Raw genomic sequence first — 19,308 nt, forward strand, 5'->3', positions numbered from 1 at the left:
CTCGTCCTGAAGTTCCCAAAATCCAGCACTGAGCGTAAACAAAGTGTCTAAGTAGCGTGGGAATGCTAACCCTAACCCTAGCTGGAGTTTGAGCAATCCAGCACTGAGCGTAAAAAGATGAGTCAAAGTAATGTCTAATCTGATTAGTTTCCTTAGAGCTGGTTCAGAGTTTGTTCAAGAATTTACCTTTCACAGATGCGCAAAGAAGAATGTTGGGGGTGCACGCTTCAAGGTGCCTTACAGCTGTAGGGAGTGATTCGAGACGATTCGTGGCGTGTGCTCGTTCCCATATACCGTACGCCCCGGGGTGCAGTGGTAGGATGACATACAATACCGCTTGGGCACGTAACGGTGTTATTTGCAAGTGCGGGACGTGAGGGTTTTTGTTTGTTCGTTGTTTTGCTCTGCTTTGCTTTGTTTTGCTTTCCATCGCGTTGGTAAGAGCGTAAATAAAAAGGCGATTCCTGCGTCTACCACTAATGTAAGAGCTATTTCAAGTGCGGCGTGGTGCGGCTTTTCAAATGCTCAACAGGATGACTTCGCATGCACGCGTGCTTTCATGAAGTCGTGTGTGCAACCATGTCTGCTTACGTGCAAACGGGCGTGGTTTCATGTATGCAAAAAACTTTCCTGGGCTCTTCTGAAGCACATAAAATTATTTGGAGATATAAATTTGTCTTGTTTTCCTCTTAGGCTCTAGAATTGATATTTTTTTTTTCATTTTTGGTATTTTTCATCATTTTTCAGAAAGTGGTTGCAAGCCCGATATCATGCGAAGAAACTTCAGGATTCGGGGATCAGTCAATGGATTTTAAAACACATCCTAAATACAGTGTTCCTGCACCTTTGACCTCATCCAGAATGTATCGTTTTTTGAAAGGGATTGCTGTCAGAATGCACAACTGAATTCCAAACAGAATCTCTAGTCAAATATGATCATTTGTGAAACAGGCAAATGAGTCTCTCAGGTGCCCATTGCTCATTTTCAGACACATTTATGCAATACTTTCACCATGCGTTGAGCAATAGGGATTAAAGATACCAGAGGTAAGGTTTAAAAGTGATTCTGAGGTGCAATAGATCAGCGATACAGCTAGGCATCTGAAATGTGGGGTTTGAGAGCCCTTCAGGGAACACCGTACCCTAAAGGTACCTGAAGTCCACTAGTATAAGCATTAAGTCACTGTCACCCCTGTTACAATGTGATTGCTACATATCTTCATTTCTTTGGTTTTTAAGGAGTAAGAGTGCAGGGGGTCTAAATCTGCGATCCAGTGTGTTGAAGTATTTCACAACACTACCTGTAGCCCGTCTGGAAATAAATCCTCATTCTGATTATTGACCTGGGCATGTACCAATAAATCACTGAGCATATATATATATATCACTGTGCTGAAGCTAAAGACCTGTATGTAATAATATGATGCTAAAATGTTATTTTCACATATAGTAATGTAATAAATGATTGCTTATGCTTTATAAACAAATCTAATTAAAATAAAAGCTTCAGTTTTGTATTTATCTTGTACCATAAAACATGATTTTCTTTGTATTTCAAGCCCACAAAGTGTCCAAATGACGCACTACATGATATAAGGAAGATTATCACATGCATATCGGTATTATCTTCCTCATTAATATGCATTCCTTTCATTACCTTTTAATTTTTAAAATGAACTCAAATTGTGTATAATGTTATAATTTAAGTAGAATAGGTTCTAATAATATAATGATAAAGTGGTGTTGCACTACTTCACTACTTCACTGCTCTATGCCGTCTGGAAATAAATCCTCAGACTGCTTACTGCCCAGGGCATGTACCAATAAATTACAGGAGCACATCTATATATCACTGCGTTGAAGCAGGAGACACAATCACTGCAAACATCCTAAATACAGTGTTTCAGCACCTTTGACCTCATCCAGAACGTATCATTTCTTGAAAGGGATTGCTGTCCGAATGCACAGCTGAATCCCAAACAGAATCTCTAGTAAAATACGATCATTTGTGAAACAGGCAAATGACTGTCATTCCTCATTGTCAGACACGTATGCAATGCTTTCACCGTGCATTGAGCAATAGGGATTAAAGACACCACAGGTAAGGTTAATTCTAAAATATTGGACTCATATTCTTATGATGGCAGACATGATGCTGCTTTTAAAACCGGGGTTAATGGACATTATATGACTGTCAATTCTGTTTTGTTTTGGAGACTCTTGGCTGCCTATGTGGTACAGTGCAGCGTGAAGGAAACATTTTCCAAAACTGTGTCAGCTCAAAAGTTGTAAGAAAACCTCTCCAGCTGCTTTAACTCTCTTCATTTTTGTCATTTAATGTGACACTACCAGTTCGACACCACTTTACAGTATATGACAAAAGCATGGCAGACTGTGCCAGACCGGTAGATAACTTCCGCTTATTTTTACCATATTAAACAATGGAAATCCAACCACTTGCATTTGTGACACTTTATTTCTGCTGCACCTAAGACACTCTTAAATCTTCAAACACATCTCTCTTCTCCCGTAACACTCTTGTCTGTCACTATGCTGTGGCATTGGGACCCACACAGACCTCAGGGTGAGCACCCCCCTGCTGGCACCATTAACACCGCTTCCAGCTGGAAACTTTGTTTTTCCCTGTAGCTCATCCTCATCCGTGTACTGACCTGGCTCACACCTGCTTAGCTTCAGTAGGTTTTCAGTTGCGAGTTGCAAGTGATGGAGCCGCTCGCTGCAACAGCCACTGCATTGGCTGGGAATCAAACCCAAGCCTCCCGCATGGCAGGCGAGAATTCTACCACTGAACCACCAATGCTCAGTACCTGAGCCTTCAAAAAAGACGGTTTTTGGTGCTCTGTGCAAAAAGCGTCGACATCTGCTTCCAGCTGCAAAATGCCATTTGCGGACGCTGAAGAATTTATTTGCAAGGCAGCGGGTACAAGCGATTGGGCGTTTTAAAACCACCAGGAACAGCAAAGAGGCGCCGGAACACACCGACTGGAGGCGGACAACGTAGTCGGCAGGATTCGAACCTGCGCGGGGAGACCCCAGTGGATTTCTAGTCCATCGCCTTAACCACTCGGCCACGACTACAGCAAGCCCCACTGCCGCTGCGTTCTTGCTACAATCTTACCTGGATCGCGAGGCGCCGGCGGAAGCCTATTTCAAAGTCGTTCTCCATTTCAAAAAAACATTTCCAAAATACAAGCCTTGCAGACAGACACGCCTCAGAGGACTTAAGGGTGGCTTCATGTCGGAATGATAAAGTCTCCCCGTCCGGACATGAAAATGCCACTTTGTTACAAAAAAAAACAAAAAAAGAATCAACAACAGAGAAATGCCCACAAGCATTTCAAAAGCCGCACCACTCCGCACTTGAAATAGCTCTTACATTAGTGGTAGACGTAGGAATTGCAGTAAGTACAGACGTTTAAAAAGCTCCACTCATGTCGACGATGCAGCATGAAGAAGCGCAACCTAACTTTGACAGACAAAAGCCGGGCGCCGCGACGAGCAATATGAAATCAAACTGACAGCACACGGCGTTTCGCGCTGACTCAAAAGTGATCTCGACAGACGCTGTTCTCTGCATAACGCTGAAAGAACTAAAGAGCGTTTCTGTTGAGACGTAACAAGCTCGTTTCTTTCTACCATGATGTCACCATGACCAAATCTGTCTTTAAACACCTTGCTCAGTCTCTGACGAGACTGTCAAAAATTGCTTTCGCCGATTGTATAGCAAACCGGCGGAAGCGGGGTATTGGGAAAAGTTTTCAACTAGCAATAATCGCGCCTCGGCTAAACCTCACAGGCTACGATACTGCCACTGCGCAAAGCTGACGGTTGCCAGGCAACCGCGGGGATCCTATGGAAATCGTTATCGATCGTCTCATGGCATGTCGTTGCGGTAACGCTTCATATTTGTCGTCTTCTTCTTCTTCTAGCTTGAGGTTTTGAAGAATTTCATGACAGACAAGGGCTCCGTCGGGAACAAAGGGCGTTGTGAGAAAACCGTTGCTTATTTTCAGCAGCAGAAATACAACCCTTTAAATACAAGATGACAGAACAATGACGAAGGGCATGCCTGGAGGAACTCATGCACTACAGAGGAAAGGGGGCGGGCACGTACAGTTCACATTCAAGCCACAAGTACTCTTCTCGGATGTTACACAAACAAATCCTAACGTCTTGAAAGCATTGCAGCATGTTTGTGTCCCACTTCCCGTGGCTGCAGGACGACTGACACGAACGGACAAACACATTTAATCTGTGGCGTTTAGCGTGACATAGTCTTGCAGGCATCGTGCTGTCTCACTGCAATACTATACCGCTGGAGGAAACAGTCCATCTGGCCATGAAACTCATTTGAACGTCTAGCTACAGCAACTAACAATATCATGATTTATTCAGGATGTGTGGAATCAGCACGTCCCGGAGACAGCTTCCGAAATCGTGAGCATTCTCTGGTGGTGTCCTGCAGGGCACCTGTGGGCATGCGTTGGTGGTATAGTGGTGACCATAGCTGCTTTCCATGGTTCATTTCCTGGCCAACGCAGTGGGGATTGGTTTCAAATGCTGTCATGAGCCTTGGACTGTGACTAGCAAAGCGAAGCCTTTTGAAAGAGCTAAAGCACTGCAAAACGGAATTGAAGGAGAATCTTACAGGGGATTCTGAGCGGTGTCTGCATACATGCAGTCCGATACGGGTGCTGAAAGCTTGAGCTACTCTCAATGTCATGCTGCCTTTCCCCGGAGTAAATCTGTTACATGGAAAGAATGCTTCTCGCAGGTTCAAAAAGGGACCATTGTTAATTGGAGAAATCAATGATTTCGAATGAATTCTGTATGCGTTAAAAGACAGCTATACACAGAAAACATGCAGGACACTGCTCATGAATGATGTTTCCCGAGCCGAAACACAGTGCGTTTTTTCAAGCCATTTGACAAAGCCCACCCACTGAAAACTGCAGCAGATCGTGTAAAGACGTTCAACTTTGTAACTACTGCAGGCACGGGAAGCAGAATAAATTCCTCTTTTCAAACTGTCAAAGGTTTGCTTTCCGAACGCTGCAGGACATCGCACAATCTCTTTTGAACAGGGACAAACGATTTCTTATGGGGCGCAGTAAGTACTGTTACTGTCACTGCTCGATACCGACGTTGGCCCACTATACCATGCTCAGCCACCGCTAGAAAATGTACAGCTCTAGCACCAGAGCAAACAACAGGAGGGCCAACGTCAAATGTGTAAGACATGGAGAGCGATGAGAATGGGATTCGAACCCATGTCTGCAGAGCACAATGGATTACCAGTCCATCGCCTTAACCACTCAACCACCTTGTCAATGAAACTGGGCTGTCCGGACATGGGATGGCGCGCTCCAGATGATCTTTTTCTTTTTTTTCCCTCGTACTCGAGGGTCATTTTCCTGTTCCACATGCAATTTCAACATTTTCCTTAGGAGATGTCAAGCCAGCAAGCCACTGCTGTGGTTCAGTGGCCAGTGTGGAGTTCAGTGGCCCTGTTGTACACAGAAAGCAAATTGAGCTCCTTGGACATCAAAAGTTCCAGATAAAAGCCATTTGTCACCCTTTCTCTTGGTGTTGATATTGCTATTGTATGTAAAGGTGGCAACTTGCTCAGCGAGCAGGCGGAGCACACACCGAATGCAGATGTGTCTGAGTGGTGTGTCCAAGTGGCTGCAAAAGGATAATGCTCCTGGGGCGCCGGGGCTTAGTTGGTTAAAGCGCCTGCCTGGTAAATAGGAGATCCTGGGTTCAAATCCCAGCGGTGCCTTCTTTGTTCTGTTTTCTCAAACAGAACTGGTCCTTACAGACAACCGCCTACGGCTAGACTTGCAAGTATTCATTTCCTGTCTTTAACGCGACTTGTTTTTCTTAAAATGGATGCAACTTGCAAAACATGAAATACAAACCTTGCTAATCAGCGCTGGCGGCTGGCAAAAAAAAAAAGAAGTCAGCAATGTTTTTTTTCTTTAACCTTAACCCTGCTAACGGAGACGAGTTAAACAACCGAGTCTATGCAGCTTAAACGGTCCGCATGTCGGGTTCTTAGCTGAAAGGGTGGTAAATCACGCTCACCCCAGTCCTTAATCTTTTAAAGAGGATACAAAATTGAACCTAGTCGCCACATCACATACATCCTGTTCAATGATAAAAAAGTGACATCTATCCTCGATCCAGAGTAAATCCCACGTTGAGGGCATACTTTTTTCCACTTTACCATGAGTCGGGCTCAGCTGCACAGAGGCGAGAGCAGAGCAATGAGGTCACGGGGACAGGGGAGTCACACGCTGGCGGTTTAAACACGCGGAAGAAAACTGAGGGATCCACAGTATGTGGACCCTCCGTGCGCCATCAGTCCGCACTCCGGACTCTGAATCCTGCCATCCAAGTTAAGATCTCGGCGGAACCTGAGGCGCAGTTCCTTCTTAAAACGTAATCTGGTGAGCATTTCTAGAATCGTACTTGTATAGATGCAGCCTTTAATGTGTTGCTAGGTTAAAATTGATGACTTCTTGAACTTCAGTAGGCAACTGCCCTCTTGATTTCGGATTTAATTTCTTTATTACAGGGGCGCTTTTATGAAGACAGAGTCATGTTCAGGTACTTTTCTTGATGGAGGAAGCATATTTCGGACTCTGTGATCTGCTCACCTGGAAAGGTCTGCTGTACTACTACAAGAGAGAAGTAGAGTCTGGAAGAAGGGACAATTTTATGATGCTTTGGAAGATAATGTTTTTTTTTCTTTGAAATCGAAATGAATCAGAATATCAGTGCAAAAGACAGACTCTTGGTTTGGTTTGAGATATGGTTTTAAAACAGACAAAATGTAGAAAACAGGTCTTTCTCACTTTTGGTAAAGAATGGACCGGGGGTAATATTTTACTAGTTGCAGTGCTGATCTCACTGGGTTACAGTCCTGCAGTGTCACACCGGGGCCAGTGGCGCAATGGATAACGCGTCTGACTACGGATCAGGAGATTGCAGGTTCGACTCCTGCCTGGCTCGGGTCGTTTTTAAACGCATCTGGCTACTCCCTAAGTAGTCTGTGCTACTTACTGCATTGTAATCGTACCCGGTAAGAGATTTCCTTCATGTAAATGAACTGCACCTGACAGCTTTAGAAAAACACCTGGGCTCAGTACGGTGCTGAGAGCTCAGCGTTGCTGTTCTAATTAGCACGCACTGCATCGGCTATGAGCCCGAACCTTTCAATTATTCCGATCAGTAAGTCAACACGTAGTCCACATGAACGGTAGAAATATTCTCTTGTCTGTCTCTTGTTTGTATAGAACTGAATGTCCCTGACAATGTTCTGTTAGTTTTAATTGAAGAACGGCATTTGTGTTCAAATATACCAGACAAGTTTATGTAACTGCTCATGCGACACTCAGTTGTAATTAGTCAAGAAATAAAGTCGAACAACAGCTGCGGGTTTGATTCTGAACGTATGAGATTGCAGCGCCTTTTACTTCCATTGACAAATGATAGAGATTCGAAGAGAGATCCTTCAGACCAGCAAGCAAACCCACGGCTATTTCGGTTTTCTATCTAGGCAACGTTGGTGTCTGCAATAGCATACATGAAAGCGTGATGCAATTTCTGTGGCTACATTTGTTGCACGTCATGCACAGTAAGAGTGTTTCTAACACCAAATAAAAAGTCAACAATTAGCGATCACGCCCTTCTCCTCAGTTAACCCACTGAAACCCTTGCTGTTAACAGTTCTTTACTGCGTGCTTTACCAGCACCTACATATCGTGTCGGTTCTTTCAGCTTTATTCATTAGGTTTTCAAAGGTATAAGTAGAGCACCAGAGGTGCGAACGCAAAATGTGTGGTTATCTGAAGAATTGATTTCAATGGCAGCGGGTCCAAGCGATTTCGCGTTGTTATAGTACCAGGAAAGGAGAAGCGGCACTTCGCCTCTGCCGTGCAGGCACAAGGCGACGTGCGGCAGACGCCGGAGTCGGCAGGTTTCGAACCTGCGCGGGGAAGCCCCAACGCATTTCGAGCCCATCGCCTTAACCACTCGAGCACGACAAATACGAACTCGCCGCCGCCGTATTCCTCCTATAATCAAACACGGACTGCGAGGTGGCTGCGGAAACCTTTTTAAAGTTGCTCTCCGTTAAAAAAAAATACCTTTCACAAGATTCGTGCCGGCAGACAGACACGCCTCAGAGGGTTTAAGGCTGGCTTCACGTTCAAATGATAAAGTCCCCCAGTCCGGATGTCAAAACGCAACTTTGGCAGACAGAAAAAAACATCAACAAACCAAAAATGTGGACAAGGATTTTACAAGCTGCACCACACTGCACTTTCAAAAGCATTTACATTCGTGTTAGACGCAGGAATTGCCTTTGATTTGCGCGCTTACGAACGCCATGGAAAACGAAACAAAACTAAAGCCCTCAGCTCCTGCACTTGATTATAGTCCCGTTACGTGTCGAAGCAGGAATTTACGTCATCCTACCACTGTAACACGGGGAATAGAGGGAAATGAGCACAAGCTACGAATTGTCTCAATCACTCCCTACAGTAGTAAGACGCCTGGAAGCGTGCACCCCCATCATTAATCTTTGCGCATCTGTGCAAGGTAAACTCTGTAGCAGTCTCTGAAACGGCTCAAAGGAAACACGTGATTGATTCCATGTGCATCTGGGGTTCATTTCTTATTTACATTTAATTCAAGGGAAAGGCTTGGGTCAGTTTCAGACGGCCTCCAACAGCGAGATTCAAGCGCCCCACCTTCAGCCCAATCTGCGCCGCCAGAACGCCAACGGCTCCTCTGGTCTCCGGGGTGCGGTTGTGACCCCGTAACCTAAAGTGTTGGTGGCAGACAAATGGAGACTAACAGGTGATGTCCTAGGACATGACTACATTGTGACACTCGGTGGGGATGGTGACCATTGCTTGGAAAAGAGTGCGAGGCCCCTTTAGAAAAACATTTTGTTAACAGGCATTCTGCCTTAGTCCAAACACCTATAGCTTGCAAAGCGCATGCTATTAGACAGGCACCTCTGCAAGACCTTAAGAGTCTCTTAAACTAGTGATAGTAAGGTGTTCCCAATGGGCGATGTTTGGCTTTCAAATCATCTGTCTGTGGAAGCGCCGAGATGCAGCTGTTTAAGGCTTAGAAGCAGCTGACTGTTTCACTACCTAGCGGATTACTGTCAGTCAGGGAGCTCAGAGGTGAAAAGCCTGTCTGAGAAACAATTCGCCGTCAATCAGTTCAATATGTTCCGTACCAGCTCGGCGCACCTGAGATCATCTTGGTAGCCGTGTAGCTCAGATGAGTGAGAGCGTGTGTGTGTGCACCACCGTGATTGGATGCCGGTCCTTCTCAGGTCACAGTAAACCTTCTGCTGCCTAACTTTCCTAATTTTGGGGATCCCTTTGAAAAAGCAAAGGAAAAAAAAAAACTGGCTCTTCATCAGCGTGATCGACCCAACCCAGTGTGTCCCAGTGGCCTAATGGATAAGGCACTGGCCTTCTAAGCCAGGGATTGTGGGTTCGAGTCCCATCTGGGGTGCTCCTGTCCCATTTTGAGCGTACAAATGTCCTTGTGATTTGCAAAGCTGCAACCCCACCTTACTCAGTGAGCGTCTCTGCTTTTCTCTCACATACAGTTGGGAGAAAAACTTTTGTAAACAGCCCTTCGGAATGATGTGGATTTCTGCATGAATGGCTCCTAACATGTGATCTTATCTTTATCTAAGTCATAATAATCAATAAAGAGAGTCTGATTTAACAAACAACACACGCCCAACATTTGACATTGCTGTTTTAACAAAACAGCCTCCGCCATGCTTCCCAGGTGGGATGAGGTTTTGGAGTTGGTATGCAGTGTTTTGTTATCTCCAAACATAACGCTGTGCACATTTACCAACAAGTTCAACTTTTGTCACGTCTGTCCACAGAACATTGTTCCAGGAGTTGCTGTGGAACATCCATGTGGTCTTTAGCAAACTTGAGAGGGGCAGTGGTGGTTTTTTTTGGGGGGAGAGCAGTGGTTTCCTCCATGGTGACCTCGCATGATCACCACTCCTGTTCAGATTTTTTCTTATGGTGGACTCATGAACACAGACGTAAGACAAAGTCAACCACCTGTTCGCTAGATCCCATCCCCACTCAGCTAGTCAAAGATTCCCTCGAAGGACTGGCAGGACCTATAATTAGTATGATGAATGCATCGCTTGCGTCAGGCGTTGTACCTGATCAATTTAAGGTAGCGGTTGTTAGACCGCTCCTTAAGAAGTCAAATTTGGATCCACAAGTTCTTAACAACTACAGGCCTGTCTCAAAGGTCCCATTTCAATCTAAAAGTCTTGGGAGAATAGTTGTTGCCCAACGTCAATCGTATCTGGATTCAAATAATATACTTGAGAAATTTCAGTCTGGTTTCTGAAACTGCATTAACAAGAGTCGTAAATGATATTCTCTTAGCTACTGATGCGGGGAATGCAACAGTGCTTGTGCTTTTAGATCTTAGAGCTGCCTTTGACACGGTTGACCTCTCTGTTTTGTTACACAGGCTTGAGTTTGAGGTTGGCTTATCTGGAACCGTCCTTCAGTGGTTTACTTCACATTTTACTCATCGTTTTCATTATGTTCAAATATCTAATAATTGTACTGCTTCATCAATGTCACCAGTTCAATTTGGGGTACCAGAAGATCAGTGCTGGGACCAATATTGCTCTCTCTCTCTACATGCTGCTGATAGGTAGGATAATATGAAAAAATAATATGAACTTTCATTCATATGCTGATGACACTCAAATAAACATTTTGTTTACACCAAACGACAACTCTTCTATTATCAGTTTAGTTAAATGCATTAAGGAAGGAAATACTTGGATGTGTGAAAACTTTTTGTTACTCAACTCTGAGAAAACTGAGGATCTGTTGATCGGAGGCAACAATACTGATAGGACTACTATAACTTCAGCACTTAACTCAGAGGATTTAAACATTTGCCTCAAAGAGACAGCACGTTACCTAGGCGGCATATTAGACACAAGGCTCTTAACAACTTGCATTGTTAAGTGCCTTGGGACAACCTTGTTGTGAAAGGCGCTATATAGAAATACATTGATTTGAATTGAATTGACAATGTAAAATGTTGTGTGTGTTGTTTGTTAAACAAGACTGTCTTTATTTATCAAAAAATAAAAGGAATTTGCTAGGAATGCAAACGTTAGGTTGCGCTTCTTCATGCTGCATCGTCGGCATGAGTGGAGCTTTTTAAACGTCTGTACTTACTGTGCCCCATAAGAAATCGTTTGTCCCCGTTCAAAAGAGATTGTGCGATGTCCTGCAGTGTTCGCAAAGCAAACCTTTGACAGTTTGAAAAGAGGAATTTATTCTGCTTCCTGTGCGTGCAGTAGTTACAAAGTTGAACGTCTTTACACGATTTGCTGCAGTTTTCAGTGGGCGGGCTTTGTCAGATGGCTTGGAAAAACGCACTGTGTTTCGGCTCGGGAAACATCATGAGAAGTGTCCTGCATGTTTTCTGTGTATAGCTGTCTTTTAACGCATACAGAATTCATTCGAAATCATTGATTTCTCCAATTAACAAGGGTCCCTTAAAAGATGAGTCAAAGTAACGTCTAATCGGATTAGTTTCCTTAGAGCTGGTTCAGAGTTTGCTCAAGAGTTTACCTTACACAGATGCGCAAAGAAGAATGTTGGGGGTGCATGCTTCAAGGTGCCTTACAGCTGTAGGGAGTGATTCGAGATTCGAGACGATTCGTGCCGTGTGCTCGTTCCCATATACCGTACGCCCCGGGGTGCAGTGCTAGGATGACGTAAAATACCGCTCGGGCACGTAACGGCGTTATATGCAAGTGCGGGACGTGAGGGTTTTCGTTTGTTCATTTTGTTTTGTTTTGCTCTGCTTTGCTTTGTTTCTTGGTCAAGAGGCGTAAGGTAAGTCGTAATCCAGGGAGAACACTGGTGGCAAACAGTCCGAGGTGAGAGGCGAGGTCCAAAGTCGAAAAGTTAGAAGGGGAGTCCAATATCCAGAATAAACGAGGTAATGGAAAAAACGCCAGGTAGAGCTCTCAAGGAGTAGACTCAATACCAGCGGGAAGCAGATAAAGATGGTAAAAATAGCACTGCGTACCGCACGGTGGAGTGTGTGCAGGTGGGTAAACTCGTGCGGCGGCGTTTGTTAATAATCACCCGCTGCTGGTGCTGTTTAGATTGCTTAAGAGTTGGTCTTAACTGCCTGGCGGTCATGACAAGCTCCTCTTTAAGCTGTGGTTTAGTTTTGCATTCATGTGTTTCTAGAGCAGTTATTTATGGGGGTGGGTGGGTCTTTCACAGAGGCTCAGGACAAATCCCCTGCATGAAAGTCTACTGTGTGCGTTCAAACAGTCACAGGTTAAGAGCCAGGCAGGAGGACAATGGACAGAAGAAGCAACGAACTAAAAATAAAAGAACGAATATGAAAAAGCCACCATCTTTTTCTTTTTGACATTTTCCGACTTTCATGCAAGCCAGGACAAAGTTGCTCGTAGCTACTTGTGGATTCAAATACTCTATCGAGTGCTTTGATGAGTTTTTGCAATTTGATTGTCGTCCTGTCAGCCTGTTTCTGTTTTTTTTTTCAATCTAGTGATGGAAAGTAAGAGGGAAATGATGGAGCAATCAATAACCGCTCCGGAAAAATGGCAGAAAGAAATGGCCCGTCACTAAGGACATTTGTGAAGCAGAGGAGTGACATCACCACAAAGGCGACTTATTCTGCTGATCGTTTTGGTGAATAATGATTGAGGCGTGTTAAGAGAAAGGTAGCTGCGTCAGCATGCTTAGGCTGCAAAGGATAAAGCAAAGGTTTACTCCATGCTGAAAAGAGAAGAAAAGAAGCACAACGTTTCGGCTGTGGAGCCTTCTGCGCCATCTTCTTTAGCAATGGTGATGATGTTTACATTGGAAAAACTGAGACACGCATACTGGAGGGGCTTGAACCACCAACTTTTCAGCACCACAGAGTCTGACAGTCTTTTGTGCGCCCTACATTTGCAGGTTTATGGTCAAAGAAAACAATCACTTGCACTTCTTGCAGCCGGCAATCTTTTTCCACTGACAACCAAGAAATGGATTTCATCTTTCACAAGCTGTATGGATTTCTTCAAAAACAAGTTATTCCAGAAAGGAAATGAATTCTTGCATTAAACTGAACCAAGCTGTACATGTTTGTCTGAAATGAGATATGCGGCACAACAAGACACGGAGAGAGGCACCGCTGGTATTCAGACCCAGGATCGCCTGCTTACTAGGCAGGCACTTTAAGCCACTAGGGAACAGCGCCAGCAGAGCACCGTGCTTTTACAGACACTTGGACACATCTGCGTTCGGTGTGCACTTAATCTGCTCTCTGAGCCCGTTGCCTCCGTCCCATTTAATAGCAGAACTGACGCCAAGAGAAATGATGAGAAATGGCATTTATCGGGCACTTCTCATGTCCAAGGAGCTCAATGCCCTTGACACCTCCCCAAGGCGACAGAGCTGTGCATTCTTTGGCGACAACATTTTTTCTTTTGTTTTATTTCTATACTTATTGATAGAATAAAAACGATATGTCATGTACTGTAAGGGAAATGTCTCTTTTCATGGGGAAAGCTAGCACCAGCAAATGTTGTGTTTAGAAGAAGTGATTTAACATGACACGTGACCTAATTTACCGGAGCAAAAGCTCACCCAGCAAGCCCTGCTTTACTTCTACAGGAGAGAAGTACTGTAGAGTCTGCAAGATGTTCAGCTGGGTAGCTACGTCAGCATGCCTCGGCTGCAAAGGAACAAGTAATAGGTTTATTGCATGCTGAAAAGAGAAGAACGGAAACACAGCGTTTCGGCCATGAGGTCTTCTCACACCTGAAGAAGCCTCACACCTGTAAAAGGCTCCATGGTTTTCTTTCTTCTCTTTTCAACATGGAATACACCTATTGTCTGCAAGATGTGACAATTTCACGGTGTTTTGGAAGAAAACCTTTTTTCTTTGAATTCAAAATCAATCAGAATTTCAGCACGACACACCAACACTTTTTCTGTTTTAAGGAGATGATATTTTAAACCTGATAAAAATAGTAGGAAACACAAGTTTCTTGCTGTGAAAATTTAGATGGGGAAGTGTACTACTGGTAGCAGTGTAGAGCTCTCTGTGGTGGAATGCAAACACATGTTCTATGGGCCAGTGGCGTAATGGATTACGCGTCTGACTTCGGATCAGAAGATTGTAGGTTCGAGTCCTGCCTGGTTCGTGAGGCTTTTAAACCTCTCAGGTTCCTCGGTAACAGGTTGCCGTCATGTATATGAACTATAGAAAAGCATCTGCCACAACCCGTAAATTAGCACGCAAGTGCGGGCTAGTTAACACAGAACTGTATGGAGATCATCTCCAGCTCCGAGCTCAATTGCAATGAAAAAACATGCAGAACAGAACTGGAGAGCAGCTGAATTTGTGCTCAGTAGGGTGGGGAGGACTCAGCATTGCTATTGTTCTAATTGGCATGAACTGCAGGGGATCTGAATCAGAACACGTCACTTAGTTCGATCATTGCGTCAATATGTAGGCCACGTTAATATAGAATTATTACTTTGTCTGTCTCGTCTTTGTATATAGGTGAATGTCCCTGACAATTTCATGTTAGTTTTTAAGAACGACATTGGTGCTAATATATACATATATAGCATATGAGGAACACGTAAAAGTTTAGTCCATGTTGAAAAGATAAGAAAACCGCCACAACGTTTCATCTCGGAATAAATCTTTACTTGTTGTTTTGCAGCCTACCCATTCTGACCTAACTCCTCCCTTGAAATTCCCTAACAGATAAGGGTACGTAACGGCTCATGCGATGCTCAGTTGCAATTTGTCCCAAAACAAACAAGAACAGCAGCTGAGGGTTTGAGTTTGAACATGCACTGTATTAAAGCAGCTTTTATTTCCATTGATAAATGCTAGATATTCCTACAGAGATTCTCCAGGTGAGTAAGCGATTCCTGTTTCTGTTTCTATTTCTGTTTCATATATATATATACAGTATATATACAGTATTGTACTATTATTATATAATTGTTACACTGTGGCTGTGTTGTGTGTGTTAAGCTGCTGTTGCACTGCAATTTCCCTCACGGGATCAATAAAGTATCTATCTATAAGAAGACATTACCAACAACGACCACAAGATGGAGATATTGTCTAGACATTACCAACAACGACCACAAGATGGAGATATTGTCCAAAGAGGCAAGAAGGGCAAAGCCGCGATAAGGTAAAATCATTTTTTGTAAGAGATTGCTGTCAGAATGCACATCCGTATCCCAAACAGAATCTCTAGTAAAATATGATCATTTGTGAAACAGGCAATTGAGTGTCTGCTACAATATGATTGCTACAGATGCAGCCATTCAAAATGCGCGGGCGTACGCTGTACGCAGTCTACCACAAGTTACCGGTAAATACCGCGAGTTACCGGTAAATACCGCTAGCAAAATAATAGTATCCGGAATTTCCGCAAGGTGGAGCTAATAAAGCTCAACTTCTCATGTTTGAGCTGTAGCCATCAAAGTCTTTAATGAAGATATTACTAATAGTATTAATAATAAATGAACTTGGACAAGCTGTAAACTCAAAGTATTGCCCTGGTCCACATTATTTTTTTCATTGCCCGTCTTTGTAAAAGTAACACCACAGCATTTCGCAATCACGCATTTTTTTCCAATCATGCAAAGTACAGTAATTTTTGAGAATCGATTCACCATGCCTTTCACATGCTCATAAAAGAGGTTGATTTAGGAACATAAACATATTACCGTATGCAAACTGTACTGTATACAGTTTGTATATGTATATGTATATGTATATTTAATGTCTTAACTGTGCCCGTTTAAGTATTGAATATTTATATGGAATTTTACCACTGAAGGGAAATCTTAGTGCCTGAGCATAAAAAGAATAGCAGCATACTGGAACACGTGTGAAGGCCATAAACGATATTAATTTTGGAACATAAACATACAGTATATGGCTGGTCTCGGTACTTTAAAGAAAACATACACGAAACATGGTTTCATTATGACCAGAATCGGTCTTGAGATATTTTTAACTTGATTTACAGTATTTGAGAGGTATGTCTTGACACCGATACTACGTAAATACTCCTCACGTATATGTTTCTAGGTTTATATTATGCATTTCATACGGTCAAATTGCTTTTGAGCAACTGATAAGAAGCGCGAAACGGTATGCCCAGGGCGTTTTAGTTTTCGTTTTGTTTTAATGCAGTGCAGTGGATTGATTAGAGATATCAAGTACATACAAGTCATTTTTTAAATGTTGTAGTTCGTCTTGTAAAAATGTTACGAGTACATCATCTGTCAACAATTACACAGGTTCTGTTTCCATATTGCGGTTTTTGGTTACGTAATATTATTTTCTAATTTCACGTTGTGAATATATGATTTGGGCAAACAGAGCCGCAAAGAAGTACATTATGGGTTGTTGTTGTTTTTTTGCAGTTTTATCTAAAATAAGCGATGCTTAAACCTTTGTCTGATTCTTGTGAAACTATCCACACGACAGTTACCTAGGAGTTGACTTCAGTGATGTCACTGATGGGATGTTTCTAAAAATCCATCCTCTGTAAAACATCTTCTCTAGTTGTTCTGCATATGTATTCGCTAATGAAGCTGTGTTTTTCTGAGCCTGGTTCTCTACATTTCTGTATGAACCAGCTTAGAGGGCTAAAGACAGCTTGTGTTTAAATTGAGTGTAAGGTAATTTATGCTTCTAAAGTCATGGTCAGCATTTATTATTGTACTGTGCTGTAAACTTCTTCTGTGCCTAATTACATTATTTTATAGTCGATAATGTTTCTGTAGTGCTTTTTCAGCCCTCAGCATGTGTCTGCGCTGGTGGTGCTGTGGGTTAGGTTCCTGACTCCTATGTCACATGGTCTGTGGTTGAATCTCATGGAACTATGACTTTAATTTTTAACAAACATTTCTTTGAAAAAATGAAACATTTCCCTTGGTCAGAGATTAAATAAAACCTCACTCGCATCAAAACAAATTTATATTTCTAAATATCACAACATGATCGAATTTACGTCTTTTTAATAACAATGAATAGTCACCTATGCGTTACAAAATAAACATTTATATTGATTTGAATTGCGTTTTGATTTAAATCGTAAACGCGTGTTTAAATATATGTGTTTAAAGGCGATATACTGTATAAAAGCGCTGATTCTTATGGAATGTGTTCGGCCGGGGATTCAAAAAAAATATTTTTTTTAATCGCGTATCTAAGGAAAATTGCAGTATAACTTTGTTCATGCACAAACAGTGGCATGTTACATTATAATTTGGGTGTCTCCTCTTGCCAGAAAGCTCTAAATTGCATTTTGAGTGCGGTTTTTGACTTTTTCTAAATTGCAACCCATAAATAAAGCTGATACAGTTTAGACTTACTGTATTCTAAACTGTATTACAACATCACATTGGACAATGCAACGTAAATTGCAAAAATGCACTTGGAATCTATCCTAGCCCTACTATGAAAATTATTTAAACTGCGACACTTATCATTCATCTTTAAATAAACTTTATTTTATATAGCGTTTTAAGCGAATAGGTAATTAGATTGCTCATAAACCTAATCGCTTTTTCTACATAAACACAGCGTGATTGCTCTCTGAAAATTGTTTTTTCTTTATATTTAGGCTCAGATTTCAACTATAGATCGTATTATTATTAACTTTCTTGGAAAAATGTCTTTTATGTAAACCATGTTTGCTATTAATTCATTTAGGGCTAAAATACGTTCATTGTCTTCCAATCGAGTCGAGTTGACATTGGAAGCTTGCCACGCCCGGACTGTTACACCAACGCATTAGCATGTTGAAGCGATTTCATTGAGGAGGCCATCTACTAGTTAACACTGTACTTCCTACTTTGAAAATACCTGTGAAATTGGTTTAATTCGTCACAGCCAGCACTCCGGCAGAGAGGGGGGTTGTACTCGTTAATGTCTGATGACATACAAGTGGAAAGATTACAGATTTTAACCGTCTTTTTTCTGAACCAGGGAAAATCTGATCATGTTTCTCTATAACAATAATAAAAAACTTTATTTTCAATTATTTTACATATCCCGCTTGCACATCGCATGACTTTAATAAATCTATTCTTTATTAATACTAAATAAATAATACTAAAAATACTTCAGCAAATAGGTCACTTGATTTTTGGAATAATTCCAAATAGCACAATGATCCACTGGCATCCCTGAAGTCTGTTTAGTGCATAATCTTCCAAATACAATCACTAAGCAATTATAAGAATTATACCATCCTACTTCTTTGTGATATCCTGTAAAAACTAAACCTATTTTTATAAGGCTTTTACTCAAAAGATTTCCAAACACACAAAGCATTTGTGAAGTACTATAGTATTTCTAAAGGTTACTGGTACAACATCAATCATTAAAGCTTAACAATAAAGTTTAGATTGCTGACTATGGACTAACTACATTAACTAACTGCAATGCAACACTATACATTTTACAAGAATATCTGGTTGAATTCTTGCATTTGTAGCCAATTTAATGCGAGAGAAATAAGCCAATTTAATTATTTCACAAAAAATAATGTGATATAAAATGGATGTTTTTAACTTTATTGTAGTGTTTTAGAAACTAATATGTCTTCAAAAATGGTTGTTTTTCACTCCTAGGAATGAAAGCTGTTGTTATATAATGTTTATTTTCAAATTTTGAAAAATCAAAGGATTCTAGCTTTCTCCCCTTTCAGGCATCGGACACAGAGAACCTCATGGTTTTCCTAAAAATCATTTTTTATGTTCCCTGGTGTTCCAAACTTAGTTTTAATCAATTTTAATTTGTTATTATGTTAAAAACAGGGTAATAAATTTCTAATTGGACTATAAATAATGTCATATTGTCTGCTATAAAACTGATGTTTTCAACTCTATTGTAGAGATTCTAGAATCAACTAATAGAGAATTGAAATAAAAAAGGGCATAAGAAAACATTACCAACAACGACCACAAGATGGAGATATTGTCTAGACATTACCAACAACGACCACAAGATGGAGATATTGTCCAAAGAGGCAAGAAGGGCAAAGCTGCGATAAGGTAAAATCATTTTTTGAAAGAGATTGCTGTCAGAATGCACAACTGAATCCCAAACAGAATCTCTAGTCAAATATGATCATTTGTGAAACAGGCAAATGAGTTTCTCAGGTGC

General features: G+C 41.9%; 7 non-coding genes across 7 annotated transcripts; 4 read left to right on the plus strand and 3 right to left on the minus strand.

The window, feature by feature from the left end:
* Positions 1–3,017: 3,017 nt before the first annotated feature.
* Positions 3,018–3,099, minus strand: trnas-aga (transfer RNA serine (anticodon AGA)). The gene has a single exon. It is a non-coding gene; the product is annotated as a tRNA-Ser (tRNA).
* Positions 3,100–3,702: 603 nt separating this feature from the next.
* Positions 3,703–3,844, minus strand: LOC138231403 (U4 spliceosomal RNA). Its single transcript, XR_011186655.1, has one exon. It is a non-coding gene; the product is annotated as a U4 spliceosomal RNA (small nuclear RNA).
* Positions 3,845–5,268: 1,424 nt separating this feature from the next.
* On the minus strand, positions 5,269–5,350 carry trnat-ggu (transfer RNA threonine (anticodon GGU)). The gene has a single exon. It is a non-coding gene; the product is annotated as a tRNA-Thr (tRNA).
* A 379-nt stretch (positions 5,351–5,729) lies between these two features.
* Positions 5,730–5,803, plus strand: trnat-ggu (transfer RNA threonine (anticodon GGU)). The gene has a single exon. It is a non-coding gene; the product is annotated as a tRNA-Thr (tRNA).
* Positions 5,804–6,965: 1,162 nt separating this feature from the next.
* On the plus strand, positions 6,966–7,038 carry trnar-acg (transfer RNA arginine (anticodon ACG)). The gene has a single exon. It is a non-coding gene; the product is annotated as a tRNA-Arg (tRNA).
* A 2,453-nt stretch (positions 7,039–9,491) lies between these two features.
* trnar-ucu (transfer RNA arginine (anticodon UCU)) lies at positions 9,492–9,564 on the plus strand. Its single transcript has one exon. It is a non-coding gene; the product is annotated as a tRNA-Arg (tRNA).
* Positions 9,565–14,223: 4,659 nt separating this feature from the next.
* On the plus strand, positions 14,224–14,296 carry trnar-ucg (transfer RNA arginine (anticodon UCG)). Its single transcript has one exon. It is a non-coding gene; the product is annotated as a tRNA-Arg (tRNA).
* Positions 14,297–19,308: the final 5,012 nt, after the last annotated feature.

The sequence above is a fragment of the Lepisosteus oculatus genome, unplaced genomic scaffold (genome assembly GCF_040954835.1).
Source record: "Lepisosteus oculatus isolate fLepOcu1 unplaced genomic scaffold, fLepOcu1.hap2 HAP2_SCAFFOLD_60, whole genome shotgun sequence".
In the NCBI taxonomy this organism is placed as follows: Eukaryota; Metazoa; Chordata; class Actinopteri; order Semionotiformes; family Lepisosteidae; genus Lepisosteus; species Lepisosteus oculatus.